The sequence below is a fragment of the Falco rusticolus genome, chromosome 15 (genome assembly GCF_015220075.1).
Source record: "Falco rusticolus isolate bFalRus1 chromosome 15, bFalRus1.pri, whole genome shotgun sequence".
NCBI classification, from domain to species: Eukaryota; Metazoa; Chordata; class Aves; order Falconiformes; family Falconidae; genus Falco; species Falco rusticolus.
In genome coordinates this window covers 23,022,232-23,029,258 of record NC_051201.1, presented here as the reverse complement: position 1 = coordinate 23,029,258, position 7,027 = coordinate 23,022,232, and the positions used below count along the sequence as shown (strand labels likewise).

Below are 7,027 nucleotides of genomic sequence, written 5' to 3'. Positions count from 1 at the left end.
AGGTTTCTTCTTTTTGGCAGTGGAAGGAGTTTCCACCTTCCCTGAGCTTTGCAAGAGTTGCCGAGATGTTGCCAAAATTTGGCTGCTGGGCATGGGAAGTGTCACCCAAGGTGGCTCAAGGTGGCTGTGTTGAAGCTGTACAATGGAGATGCCCAGCCCTAGCTTCTACTGTCTTCTGTACCTGTGGTGGAAACGCAGCTGAACTGCTTTTTCAGACCTGTTCCCATAAGGATTTGGCACCTCTTGGTGCAGGTCTCATCAGTGAGCCACAACGGATCAAAGACTCGCAGAATAGTTGCGATGGGAAGGGACCTTTGGAAATGCTCATGTACTCCCTGCTGCTCAAAGCAGGGTCAGCTAGAGCTTGGGTCCACATCTGGTTGGGTTTTGAGCATCTCTGAGGATGGAGATGTCAGAACCACTCTGGCAAGCCCATGCCAGTGCTTGACCATCCTTACAGAAAAAGCTTTTCTGGAGTTCTAACTCGAATCTCTGTACTTCAGTTTCAATTTGGTGTTTGGTCTTTCACTGGGCACCACTGAGGAGCATCCGCCTTCTTTAGCCCCACCAGGTATTAACACACATGGAGAAGAACCCCCCATGCCGGGGCCAGCCTTCATTTTTTCCAAGCTAAACATCCCCAGCTCTCTCAGTCTCTTCTTATAGGACAGCTGCTCCAATCCCTTAATCATCTTAGTGGCCCTTATGATCCTGGGAGGGGAGTAGGTTAGAGTAGCAAAGATGCCCCGGATGGCAGCAGAAGGGACCCCTGTGGCACTGCCTGCCACCCACCAAAGCAGGCAGTGGTTGCAGGGGCACTGCCAGCATGGGTAGAGCTGGAGATTTACAGCCCCCAGGCCAAGCAGCAAGTCCATCAGTGCTTCCCAGGGTTTCTATGCAAGTGCCAGTAGGTTACAGCCTCCACGTCCTTCTTCCTCACCAGAGCAGAGATTTTTGGCCTGGCTCAGGCAGAATGCCACATGCAGCTGGACACACAGGGCAGGGCCATGCTGCAGCCCCACACGAATGCTGCAGAGTGCGTCATGGTACATGCGCAGGGTGTCCCAGGTGGGACACTACCTCAGCGTAACCCCTTTTGGGTGCAGATTTACCTGGGATGGTGGCAAGGGGGTAACCAGGAGCCACTTTGCTGTATCACTGCTCACTTAGCCTTCTTTCACCTACCTTGGGAACTGGACAAACCACAGGAGGGAAGAACAGTGTTTCTCCCAAAGCGCTGCATTGCACCGCCAGCTGCAGGCAGCAGGAGATGTGGGATATGGGTCCCAGCTGGCATGTGCAACCGTGGATAAGAGCACCCAAGTGGTGGAAAGTGGCTCAGCCATCTTAGATGTTTTGGTTTGTTTTTCCCCTGAGTAACCCCTGCAAATAAAGCCAGCCCAGCGCTCCAGCAGTCAGAGCCACAAAGTCAATTCACTCACCTGCGTGTGAGTCCTCCTTGCCCTGCCGAAACCCAGCCCCGTCCCTGCAGTGCAGCACCACCTGCCAGGATAAGTTACACCTTGGCTGTAGCGAGACTGGAGCAGGAAAGCAGCCTTCCGTCAGGGCGGGCAGGGAGCTGCAGGTCAGGACAAAATGACTCTGCTCCTGGAACTGCAAAGAATAACCTCATTATTTATGTGGTTTTAAGAACATCTAGGGAAAACATCCCAAGGAGATTAATTTAGGAATCTGTTGCCCAGCCCCTTGTCTTAATGGGTCTATGCCAGCACTGCCAAAGACCTCTGCCCCATGGACACTGCCAGGTCACCTGGAATTGCAGGACTGCCATTTTAACTGGAATAAAGTTAAAAAAAAAATTTTTGATTTTTGGACAGCACTCACTGAAGTTTGCATCCTGCTTAGGTTTGGGGTGGGGTTTTTGGTATTTTTTTTTAGGGTTGGGGAGGAGTAGAACAACCATTACAAGAACCAGCTGTTTGAAAGGAGGCAGGGAACTCAACTTTTCCTTCCAGGATTTAACATCTCCTCAAGCCCTTGTGCAGGAACTGCAGCACTCCATGGGGTGAACTCCCTGGGAGCCACTCTCACAGCACACGGGGACAGACACAGCACCGCAGAGCTCGTTTTGCAGCAACGTGCTTGCTATTTCAAAGGAGACCATGTGCCAGCACCACATTTGTCAGCCAAATCTGTGTCAGCGCTTGAAACATCTCCCTCTCGTATGGACGTGCTCGTGCTCAGCAGCTACTTGCTTTTCTTGCAGGAGCTGCAGCCCGTGGGAGGGTGTCTCTGTCACGGTTACATTACCCATGTGCTCCGGCTTTGAAAAGACATTCCTTTTCCCCATTTACTGCTGTTTTGCTTTTAGTTAAATGCATGCATATGGATTCTGGAGCAGTCTTTGGTATCAGTTTTTACTTGCTGGTCTCAGGGTAGTATCCTGAGGAGCCCCTGCAGATCATCAGCACAAAATAACCAATCAGTTTATCATACCCTTCTCTTGGATGGCATCGGGGCTGGTGCAGGCTGTGACACCAAGAGCACCCACCAGCCAGAATGACCCCAAGCAGGTGCTGCCACTTTGGAGCACCACAAGCTCTGATCACGCCTCATGAAATGACTTAAACCTGGATGTCACGCCATTTTTAGGGGGCTTTAGTTTGGGAATCTCTGGTGTGAGCCGCCACAGCGTTGGACCTCTCACCTTATCCCAGGCTTGTATGAAATCATGTTTCCAAGGCATTCACCAGGGCACTTAGAAACGATTCAAACAGCTAAGCAGTCTGCATTGAACCACAGCAAAGCAACAACATCCTCATGATCATTGACATGTTCTTCACAGGGCTGTCAGGCACATACATATGGGCTTGTTCTCCGAGGGCCACTCCTAAGGTGACAGCTGGGGCCTCATTTCACACAGAGACCAAAGCGTGCTCCAGGCAGCCTCCAAAACTTCATTTAATGCTGGCTCTCAAACTCCACTACTGCCTGAGTGAGGAGAGCGGTGGTGACTCCCGAGGGCTTGTACAGCGTGAGGCTGATGGAAGGACAGAGCTAGGAGGAGCAGGGAACGAGGCAGGTGAGCTCACTCAGGACCTCAGCAAGGTGGCCAGGAGCTCCTTGGCTTTGGTTCTTGCCATTCTGCTCACAGGCAAGGTGTCTCTGGGAGAGACCTCACTCAGGCCTAACTTTTCTAGGAGCGTCTGCTTCTGGGTGGCTAATTCGGACAGGCTTGGAGGATGATTTTCAGGAGCATCCACAATTAGGACTGAAGCTGAGGGCTTGAATCCTCTGCAAATCAGCTTGAAAGCATCTCCAAGTGAGGAACCCAAGATCAACATGTCAGGGGGGGCACTTCTGGCTGAAGTCCAGGAATGGGTGCTTGCTGGAACAACTTCCGTTTCCTAAGCAGTGACACTCCGACTACCAAAGACAAGTGACCGTTTGTCACAGGATGGCTACAAACAAAAGGCAGAGCACTCATTTACCCCCAGCCCTGGATGCGTATTTGAAGGAACATAAGAAGCAATTTTACATAAAGCCAGTGCTCCTCTCCATTTTGATTTGTGCCTGAACTAAGTTTTTAGCTTAAGGCAGGATTCACAGCTACACATGAAATATATGTCATTCTCCCCAAAATTACAGCATGAGAATTGATGGGTTGGCAGCTTAGAATATATGGAAATTATTTTTTTTTTTTAAATCACACCACAGAATCTCATTTCCCCAGAAATGTTCTCAGCAGATTCTTCATGCCATACTGAATTAATTTTCTTTTACAGCAACCCACCTAGTGGACGAAGGGAAGGCAACGGACCTGAGGCTTTCTGGATTTTAGCAGTTTTTCATAGTCCAACAGCAGCTGGACTCAAAGATCCTTGTGGGTTCCTTCCAGCTCAGCATATTCTGTTCCTATAATTCAAATTTCTCAGGCAATGAAGACCCCAGAAGTCATGGTTGTGGGCTACACATCGTCACTTCTCTAATTAATGGTCACTTTTGCCATTGCTTTGTAACTAATATTTTCTCCTTCAGCCAAGGCTGAAGACACAAAGCCACATCCTTGTGACTCAACACAGCTGGTCCCCCCTGGCTGCTTGGTGAGCTACAGTTCCCTCCCTGTAAGGAATTAATGGACTCAGCCTGGTGTCATAATCATCAGCAGGCAAATTGGACTCGGTTGTCAACAGCCCCAAAAGGAGTATCGGCGCCTACAATGCAGCCCCACAGCACTGCCCCCGGTGCTCTGCTTCTTTGCAAGGACTGGGAGAGCTTAGGCAGGAGAAACCCGTAAAGCAGCGTCAGGGCCCTTCTCACTCACCACCTCTCAGCCCACCCCCCCTCATCATGGAGCAGCAGCCTGCTAGACCCTTCTCCATGACACGGTTCAGCAATACACAAGCATTATTCAGACCAGTATTTGAAGCCATAGTTTATGCATGTTAACATATGCTACATTTGTCTGATGGTTTTGTTGCTTGCTAAGCAGGTTGGGGTTAAGCCCAGGCAGTCAAACAGCTTTTACTCTGCCCTGCAGTGATATCTCAAGAGGCAAAAAATTGAGGAAAGATTTTTAACATCAGTTTCTACTGTAACAGCCTTACAACTCTTTTAGTCCTATCAGCACAGGTTTGTGTTGAAGTCTCTCTATACATATAGTCTTCTCTCTGAATTCCTGGCCTTATTGTCTACCAGGGACTGATGGAGGAGTAAAATGGAGCAAAACTTGCTCCTTCCTTCCAACGTATATAGGTTTTGAACTATTAATATTTTAACCCATTACTCTGGCTCTATTTCACATGCTTTTATGGAAAGAAAATACAAAGGGGATGCAGCATGAGCTCATAGAATTCTCCCCTCAGCTTGCCTGTCAATCAGCTATGGGTCTGCAGCAATGTTACTGAAGATGAAAAAGTATGCTAAACCCAGAAGATTCAGCAACACAGGAAACTGCAGAAAATTAAAGACATGCAATCCCCTGTGCTTTCTCATACAAATTTGCCTATCTTGCTATGAACGCTGTGGCTGTTTCCACCTTTTTGGTGGTGGAGGGGGAAAGGTGCAGACAGCAAACGCAGCACATCCAGCTTCTGATGGACAGGACCTGACCGCGTTAATTCCCCTAGAAGCTCCCTGCGAAATACCTGGCACCACATTCACAATTCCTGCAGCACTGAAGCTAACTCGAGCAGTTTGTCCCACTTGATTACAAGCTTGGCAAGTCCCAAGGTCCTTTAAAACCACCAGGCAAATACCGTCTAAATCCAGTAATCTGTTGGTATTTATACAATTGCACTGCAACCTCCTGGCGATTAATTCATAGCAGTATTGCCCCCTCTTCCAAGAAAAGGTGAGAGGAAAAGACTGTCCTTCTAAGAAAAGCATCAGTCTTTGAGCCAGCGACCCCCTCCTCAGAACGGCGGGGGGCACCTATTTCAGCGTGGGTTTTTGCCGCGGCCCTCCCCCGGAGCCGAGGCACAGCCTCCTACTCGGGTGGGCCTCGGGGTTCCTCCTGAGGGGCTGCCTCAGCTTACGCGAGGGCTGGGAGAGGCGCGCAGGGCCGCGGGCGCTCGACGCCGCCCGCCGCTCGGGCCGCCGGTGCCGGAAACACCGGGGACACCGGACCCCCGCGCTCGCAGCGGCCAGGGCACCGGGGGCGCAGCAGAGGGGCGCAGCAGCCGGCAAGGCTCGATAGGGCCCGGCCCGGCGCGGCCGCCCGCCCGCCAACGACGCGTGACGCAGTGACGCACGCACAGGCGCACGCCGGCTGACGCCGCGGGCCCCCGCGTTTGAAGTTGGCGCGCGACGCGCACCCTCCCGGGCCCGCCCCACCGCTCCCAGCCTGCCCCGCGCGCCCGCTTCCCCGCGCGCCCTCCCTCCCTCCTCCCACCCCTCCCCGCTCCGGCCGCCGGCCGCGGCAGCCGCGCTGGCGCAAGCGCACTCCGCCCGCCCGCCGCCATTTTGTGTCCGAAGCGACTGTGGAGCGATTAAACCGCGGGCTGGTGCTGGGCGCTAGCGGCGGCCGCGGCGGGGCGTGCGGGGCGCGGCGGCTCCGCGGGGCCCGTGGGCGGCGCGGGTCGGCGGCGGGGCCCGGCGGCCGGAGCGAGCTCGCTGGGGTGCGGGCGCAGGTAAGCGGTGGCGGGGGGTTTGCAGTCGCTTTCTCCGGCCTCTAGGTGTCACGATGGGGCTCCGGTTCGGCTGGGGCCCCGCAGCGGCCGCCGCCGGGGAAGCAGGGGGCTTTGTCTCCCTCTATCGTCCCCAGCGCGGCCGGCGCCTGCCTGCCACCGCCGCCATTCCCCACAGCGCGGCGCTGGGCTGCGGGCCCGCCCGGGCCTCCCTTCCCGCCGTCCCCGCCCGGCCGAGCCGGCGGCCGCGACTCCATTTTCTTTCCTTTGTCTCCTCCGCCCCGCCACCGGGGCTGATTACCGCCCCCTCCCCTCCCCGCCAGTCGCCGGGCTCCCCCCCCCTTCCCTTCCCTTCCCCTCCCGTCCCTTCCTCCTCCCTTCCCCCACCTTCCCCACCCCGCCGAGTCGGGTCGGGCTCGCTCCCCACCCGCCCCGCCGCCGCTTCCCCCCCCCCCACCCCCCCACCCCGCCTCCGCCGCCTTCGCGCGAACCTCTGCGGGCCTCGGCCCGGCGCCCTCCGCCCGCTGCCCGTGGCCTCCCTTGGTGTCCGGCCGGCTCCTGCCCGCGGGGCGCTGGCGGCGGCGGCGGCTGCGTGTCCCGCTCCTGCCGGCCGCCGCCTCGCTGCGCTGCGTGTGCTGCGGAGTGAGAGGCGCTGCGAGGCGCAGAGCGGGACTCGAGCTCCCTCTGCAAGGCAGGCTGAGCAGCGCCATGCAGCACCGGGGCGCGGGCACGGCTGGGGGGCGCCCGCTCTCGCCGCGCTGCCCGGCCGCCACCCCCCACCCCCCCTCGCCTCTTGCTCCGCTCCTGGGGAGCGGGTGTCCCGCCGCCCCCCCCCTCCCCGGGTCCCCGCGGGGCTTCAGGCCCCTCGGCGGCGCGGCCGGGAGCGGGGCGCAGCCGGGCACCCACCGAGCCGGTGACAAGTTGTGTCGCTTGCTTCG

The 7,027-nt window shown here is 56.1% G+C and overlaps 1 protein-coding gene and 1 long non-coding RNA gene across 5 annotated transcripts in view; one reads left to right on the top strand and one right to left on the bottom strand.

Moving 5' to 3' along the window:
- Window positions 1-59: 59 nt before the first annotated feature.
- On the bottom strand, window positions 60-6,873 carry LOC119158017. Its single transcript, XR_005107735.1, has 3 exons — window positions 6,581-6,873; window positions 1,443-1,614; window positions 60-181 (listed from the first exon to the last, which is right to left on the bottom strand). It is a non-coding gene; the product is annotated as an uncharacterized LOC119158017 (long non-coding RNA).
- Window positions 1,610-7,027, top strand: part of CTCF (CCCTC-binding factor) — a 40,925-nt gene continuing 35,507 nt past the window's right edge. Inside the window, exon 1 of one of the 4 annotated variants that reach the window (XM_037409499.1) lies at window positions 1,610-6,092. The gene's annotated coding sequence lies outside the window, so the exon portion shown is untranslated. The remainder of the gene's footprint in view (window positions 6,093-7,027) is intronic. The other 3 variants (XM_037409487.1, XM_037409495.1, XM_037409501.1) reach the window with 3 other exon arrangements.